This window comes from Apium graveolens, chromosome 10 (assembly GCF_009905375.1).
Source record: "Apium graveolens cultivar Ventura chromosome 10, ASM990537v1, whole genome shotgun sequence".
Lineage (NCBI taxonomy): Eukaryota > Viridiplantae > Streptophyta > Magnoliopsida > Apiales > Apiaceae > Apium > Apium graveolens.
This window is the reverse complement of record NC_133656.1, coordinates 109,017,174-109,024,250: the sequence shown is the minus strand read 5'-3', so window position 1 is coordinate 109,024,250 and position 7,077 is coordinate 109,017,174. Positions and strand designations below refer to the sequence as shown.

General features: G+C 39.8%; 1 pseudogene; it reads left to right on the top strand.

Moving 5' to 3' along the window:
• The first annotated feature begins 2,457 nt into the window (after positions 1-2,457).
• On the top strand, positions 2,458-3,317 carry LOC141690849 (nuclear intron maturase 2, mitochondrial-like; annotated as a pseudogene).
• The last annotated feature ends 3,760 nt before the right edge of the window (positions 3,318-7,077 follow it).

The window sequence follows — 7,077 nt, the reverse complement described above, 5'->3', positions numbered from 1 at the left end:
CACAATCAATTAACTTTTTTTTTCTTCTTTTTCCTTCTCCTTCTTCATTTTTATTCTCTATCAATTTTCTGCTTATCTTGTTTCTCTTTTGTTTATATATTGATGTATACACTTTTCTTAGAACTCTTTCAAGAATGGCGAGAAATACAAAATCATTAATATATTTTTTTCTTTCTTTTCCCTTCTTCGACCTTTTTCTTTCTCCCAATTTTTGTCGCCTTCTTTTTTATATATATTTGTATATGTGTGTGTAAATTGTTTAATATGTGCAGAATGAAACGTATGCCAGCGTAACTGATATATGCAGGATGAAGGTTTTTTGATTTAGGTTCTATTAAACCAGGTTAAAATTCTTAAACGGAGACAATTATATTAATTTTATTTATGGGTTTTACATGTTTGATGAAATTTCTAAAAGAGATTTATTTTTAATCCTCCGGCTCAATTTAGATTACTTGAAATCTAAATTGATGATAAAGACGTTTTGATCATTTGTTGGTCAGTTACGGATATAGATCCACCCTCGACAAATTTATCCTCGAGATCATCACTTACAGGTTTGATTTTTCATCAAATTTTAATTGCAATTTTTGTGGCCTTGTGGAAATGAGTAACTTTTGTGTGTTGTTTTCTTTAGGTTTAAAATGTAGGATTTGGAGTCAAAACTTAGAGAATGTTCATCCCAACATTTCTAATGCCACCGCGGTTGGCTAATGTACTATTATTACTATTTTCCTGGATTTGCTTTTGTTTTATGTCTGATTCGAGTGTAATTTAATTCATTTAGATAATTTTACAACTCCGTTTAAGACATGTTGTCAAGACGCCTCAAACCTTACTAAAGCTACATCAACAGGTAAATACTTATCAATTTTGACATGATTGTTGTCTGGTGAAACGTAGCGTGCTTAATTTGTTTACTCTATGCCTTATTACTTTTTATAGATGTTGGTGACATATATAATTGATAAGTATTCTCCCTTCATGCATAGAGTTTGATTCACTTTTATCTTTTTCCTTTATAAAGCCGGGAGCGTTTCTGCTTGACCATCGTCTCCTTCCTCTCAAACCATTACCAGGTCATATAACAATAATGTATGTAAATATTTCTATTAGGAATTCTTAATTTAATTGTTTACATATGCTTTCTTTATATCTTATTTTAAAATACTTTTAATATTTTTTTGATTCAATTGTAGTTATTATTCAAGAGTATATTTTTCAATCACAGTGATCATAAGTTTGGTATATGGTTCTACTTAATTAGCTAAAACTTTTTTAGACACTAAGTAATGATTTATTATCTATAGCCTCATGCCTCATCTGTTTGAAGCATGACTTTTGTAGTTTTTATCGATATTTATAAATTTTATAATGCAAGTTAAATGTAAATGTTTGTTGATTATTTTCTCGGCCAAATTCTATTGTCTCACTTTGTATTTTCTCATATTTCTATGTCCATAAGTTCTCGGAAAATTTTTCAGTAATTTTTGTAATTAAATATGATTCATGCCTATATATTTTTTGAACTATATGTATCTGTGTTGATTGTAATTGGTCGTGATTATGGATAGATTCTTTGCTTATGAAACAGAAATTTGCATATGTGTTTATAATTGTAGGTTTGTTTGTTTTCTTTCTTTGACTCCTTTTTTTCCTTATGTATATTTTATTTTTCATTTTTGTTATTTAATTTGTTTTTTTCAGATACACATTCATGTTACTTACTATTTTTACATTTATTTCAGGCCTTGATATGGCAAGGCAATGGAAGTAAAGGTTCAAGATTTATATAACAACATCATATGGTGTATCATCATATCAGTCATTGATCATTTATATATTAATTTGTCTCTGCACAACACAGGATATGATGTATCATGATAATGCAAAATATTGTTGCTCAAGAGTTGATGTTTGCTTAAACTGTTGGCATTCGATGACCGTTGTAGTTAAAGTTCTCGACACTTCCCTTATAGGTTTGTACATAATATTTTCCAATTCTGTCAAAGATTATTCGGTACCAAAATATAGTTTATTTTATTTGGATCTATCTATGTTTAAGTTGTACTACTGAATACATAATATGAGTTTTTCTGTAGTTCTGTGCTTACAAATTTCCCTGCCCCAAGTTGGAATCTGGAATTTCTTGGAATACATCATTAATTTGAGTGTTATATTATTTAAAAAAGGCAGCAATCTTTTATGCAGTAATTGACGCTGTTGTTCATACTTGCAGACATAATATTAATAATTTTTCATCACCAACTTAGATTGTAAACTCAAATGCACCAACAATTTAGATTGTGAAGCTTAAAGAATTAAGTAAGAAAATAACATCAGATTTTTTAAAGGTATTATTCTTTACGGTGTTAATTACTTTGTTTTTATATTAATGTTGTACGGTAAACTAATGTTTCATGTTTCAACTTCTTGGTGCATTTTGTGATTGAATTAATGGCCACTCTGCGTTATACTGCCACTGGGGGAAAGATCATAAGTGAGAAAGGTGCACCACTAGGGGAAAGATCATAAGTGAGAAAGGTGCAGGGACTTTATTGTCTGTTACAGCAAGCCTCAAACAGTGTATTAAACAGTTTAGAAAGTTAAATTATCTGAAGGGGGATAGAGATCCAGATCCACAACCATGTTTTAGAATGTTCCATGCCACTCAAGCTCACACAAATGCGCAGATTAATAAATTTATTTCTACAATGATTGGGTGGTATAGATTTGCTGACAATAGGAAGAAAATTGTCAATTTTTGCACTTATATTATTAGGAGATCACTTGCGAAGCTCTATGCTACAAAATATAAGCTCAGGTCACGAGCAAAGGTTTACAAGATTGGTGTTAGGAACCTAAGTCTCCCTATAAAGAAGAAGAAAGGGTAGTCACCAGAGTATCATAATTTGCTGAGAATGGGCCCCGCAGAGTCAATTGACGGACTTCAGTACACCTGAATGTCTCTCATGCCGGAAACTAACTATACCCTATTTCCAACTGGTTGGAGGCCAGATCATGAAAAGGTTTTTCTTGAATATATAAAACTCAATGATCCAAAAACTATGGAGGAGCAAAGGCAATGCCTCAGTGAACAAGGTCTGGTATCACCAAAAGAATACACTTCTATGCTGGTATGAAACTACAAAAGAAGTGCTCTGCCGAAACTGGAGCAATATTCTACAACTGATAAGAGAGAAGAAATTTTATTGGAATCAAATGATAAATCTGATGTCCAAATTGCTGGAGATGAGAAAAAAATGAAATTAATTATCATGCTGCACAGATGTAAGAATTTTTTTATTGTCTTTTGAGGTTGCAAATGGTTTATTAAACATAACAATCTATGACATTACACTACATACTCCCAGGTCATAGCTTTACATGGAGGATATTTTGGATAGCTGGGTGTAACTAACAGATTAAGGTTGCAAGAAGAGCAGGTGGTAGAAAATATCAAGGTGTGTTGAATCTCGCAATATTATAAAGTTTTTGGACATGGTCTAATGTGATGTACTACGTTTTTAAGTGGTACTATGGTTTGTAATAAGGTTTGCTTTGTCACATAGTGATTTGGATGTTAGTTAGTAGTGAAAGTATGCTGTCCCCTTTTTTACTGTTGTAACAATGTTATTAAGCATTTGCATGACCACTGTCGAGTATGCAGAGCCCCTGACCCATCACTTATGTTATACTCAAGCTTAAACATTGTAAATGTTTCATATGATTGATTCAACAAATTTGTATTCAGAGTCTCTTCCATGAAATGCATCTGAGCCATTAATTCAATCACAAATTGTATAAAGAAGCCTGATAGGCCAGAAGTAACCAAGCCCAAATAAAGGAACAGAGGCCCAAAAGAGATAACACCCTAGGCCCAAGCCGGGGTGGTCCCTGGTGCCACGTGGCACAGGACAAAAGAGTCAACTGTCTCATGTTACCCAAAATAGAACAATTGCATCCCAGCCGTCCATTGGTAAATATCCCAAGGTAAGTCTGATGGAGAAAGGACACCTGACCGCACAGTCCATCCGAACCGTCCAATCAATCACCAACCAAGAATGATCAAAGGTTAGGATGAAAAGGTACAAACCCTAAAAACCCTAAATCTTGGGACCTATAAAAGGCCCCAAAAAGAGGGTTTTGGAGGTTGAAAAACATTTGACTGCTACACACCTATATACACACCATCATATACATTTTGAATAGCTCCTTCTTCCCTCGTCTTCTTCTTCTTCTTCAAGAAAACCCATTTCTTACTCTCACACCGGAGTTGCCGGTGGAAACAACCCCCCTCCGGTTCTATTTTGCAGAGACCCCTACCTAGCAGGTTAACCTCACTCCAACCGCTACGGAAGCTGGGTCCCAACTCATGTGAGAAAGGAGAAGACCCGTGAAGAAACCAAGTTATCATTGGCGCTAGAAGGAGGGGCGAACCTCCGGTGGTGTGGTGTCATCTCCAGCTACATTACGCAGCCCCAAAATCCAAGGAAATCCACTCTCTGGTAAGAATAAAACCCTCACTCTCCACACAGCTCACTTTTCTTATTTTTCCCTCCAGAACAGTCACACACCCTGGTACACACCTGCTACTACCTCCCATAATCTGTACCGAAACTAATGACCACGAGGAAAAGCAAAACCTCGATCTCCGGAACCATTCAGCCCACCGTTTCCCCGCCCAGGGACGGCGAAATAGAAGACATAGATGAAGAGCCCCCCATAACTCGTGCTTCATCCCAGCTCCAGCCCGGAGACCAGAGGATAACTATAGAGAAAACAGCCCACAAGTATGCTGAAACCTCTACAAATCCTTGGGGAAGCATGACCCCGGAGCAGATTCAAGCAGCCATGGACCTGTTGAAACAAAAGAATAAGGCCCCTGAAACCCGTCCCGGGGACCAGGAAGAGCACTCGGAAGAATCTCGGGGCTCAGTCTTGGATCGTATTGGTAGAACTAAGAGACTGTCAGAGGACGCCCGAAACGAGATCAAGAGGGCCACACTCTGGGACCGCATCCGGAAGGAGGAAGAGGCCGAGGCGAAAGCTAACATTGAAAAGAGGGTCCAAGAGGAGGAAGCCAAATTATAGAAGAAGACACGTCAGATTCATGTATCTTCCGATTCAGAACCAGAGAAGGAATCCAAACAGGAGCAAATGGCCCGGGTCCTCCGGGATCTCAAAAGAAAAGTGGAGGGGGACGTGGAAATCGGGGCGGCGGCCACACCCTTCACCAGAAAGCTGGAATCCACCTCCAGGGAACCAACACTCAAGCACTTCAACTTCGACTCTTTCGACGGGCTTGCCGACCCTGAAGAACATCTTAACTACTTTGAACAGATCTCAAACATATATGATTACAATGACCTCACCAAATGTCATTTCTTCACTTCAACACTAAAGGGAGGGGCACAGAAATGGTTCAGTAGAATCTCCTCCCGGAGCATCGACTCTTGGAAGGACTTTCGAGAGATATTCCTCAAGAGGTTCAGGGCGAACCGTATGAACGAGCTCCAGATGTGCCACTTGGAAACCATTCAACAGAGAAGCAGAGAAACTTTACCATAATTCGTCAAAAGGTTCCAGGAATCGGTCAACCAGCTCTCCAACCTTGAGGAGAAGGAAGCCGTGAATATTTTCCGACGTAATCTCCATCCAGTTTCATGCGAAGGCACAGGGAGCCCCAAAGCCTTGCTTCGGCTTATGCGATGGCTTCGAAGTTTATCAAAGAAAATGACTTCCTCACCTCGATGAAGATGAACAGGCGGATCCGGGATGATGATGAGTCTCCGGAACGCCACTCCACCTACGGAAAAGAAAAGAGACACAGGACAGACATGCAGACCAATTATGTGCAGCAATCTCGGGGGACCCCACCCCGGGATGACTACTCCAGACCGTAGAAGATTGAAATGAAGCCCAAGCCCAAAATGGAGCCAAAACCGGAGCCCGAATGGACTCCACTCAACCGGCTCCGGGCCGACATCTTGAGAAAAGTCAAGGGAAAACCCTTTTATTACCCCCTGAAGCCGCTGTTGGCACCCCCCGGGAACAGGGCCCGAGACAAACATTGCGGGTATCACAAGGATCATGGCCACACCACGGAGAACTGCTTCTCTTTCAAAATGTTCATGGAAGACCAAATCAAAAAGGGCAACATGAACCAGTACCTACAAAGAAGACTCGATGACAGAGATAAACCCTCTAGTGGCGGGAAACATGTGGTCAACATGATCTTCGGAGGGACCTCCTCCCCACCCCGGAGTCTAGATGTGGACAATGATGTCCTGATGATCCAGCCTACTGAAGATGAACGCATATATTTCTCCAATGGTGATTATGAGGGCCTGGATCCCGAGCACAACCAAGCTCTGGTCGTGACTCTCGACATCACCGATAATGAGGTACAAAGAATTTTGGTTGATAACGGTTCCTCAGCTAACATTGTCTTTGAGCATACCCTTAGCAGGATGAAGTTGGGACACCTCCGCATGGATCCATGCCTCGAAGACCCTCTCTACGGATTCGGGAACAATATGATCCCGATCCGCGGGGTAATATACCTCCCCATGGTCTTTGGTGCCGGACCCCGCCAGGTATCTCATGTCATGAAGTTCTACGTGATAAGTGCTGCATCCTCTTATAACATGATTCTGGGAAGACCCACCATCACCAAGCTCCGGGTCATCCCGTATACAATTCACTTAAAGCTAAAATTTCCCACCCCGGGAGGCATCGGAGAACTCAGAGGGGACCCGGGCTCATCGGGAAAATGCTACGGACAAGCACTGGTCATGGCTGAAACTGACCCAGAAAACAGAAAGAAGGTGATGGCCTTACCCAAAGGCCAAAGCCGCAAGAAGCATCATGAACACTTCAGCAAAAGGCTAAAGTTGAACGTCAACATGATAGAGGATTCGGGATACAGCGTAACTAACGCCGACGCCCGGATACAGAAATTTATGGAAATAAAAGAGAAAACCAAGGTAGAACCTGTTGCCCAGACGGTGGAGATAGATTTGCATCCCGGGAACCCCACCCGGAAGTTGAAAATTGGAAAAGGCCTAGAGACAT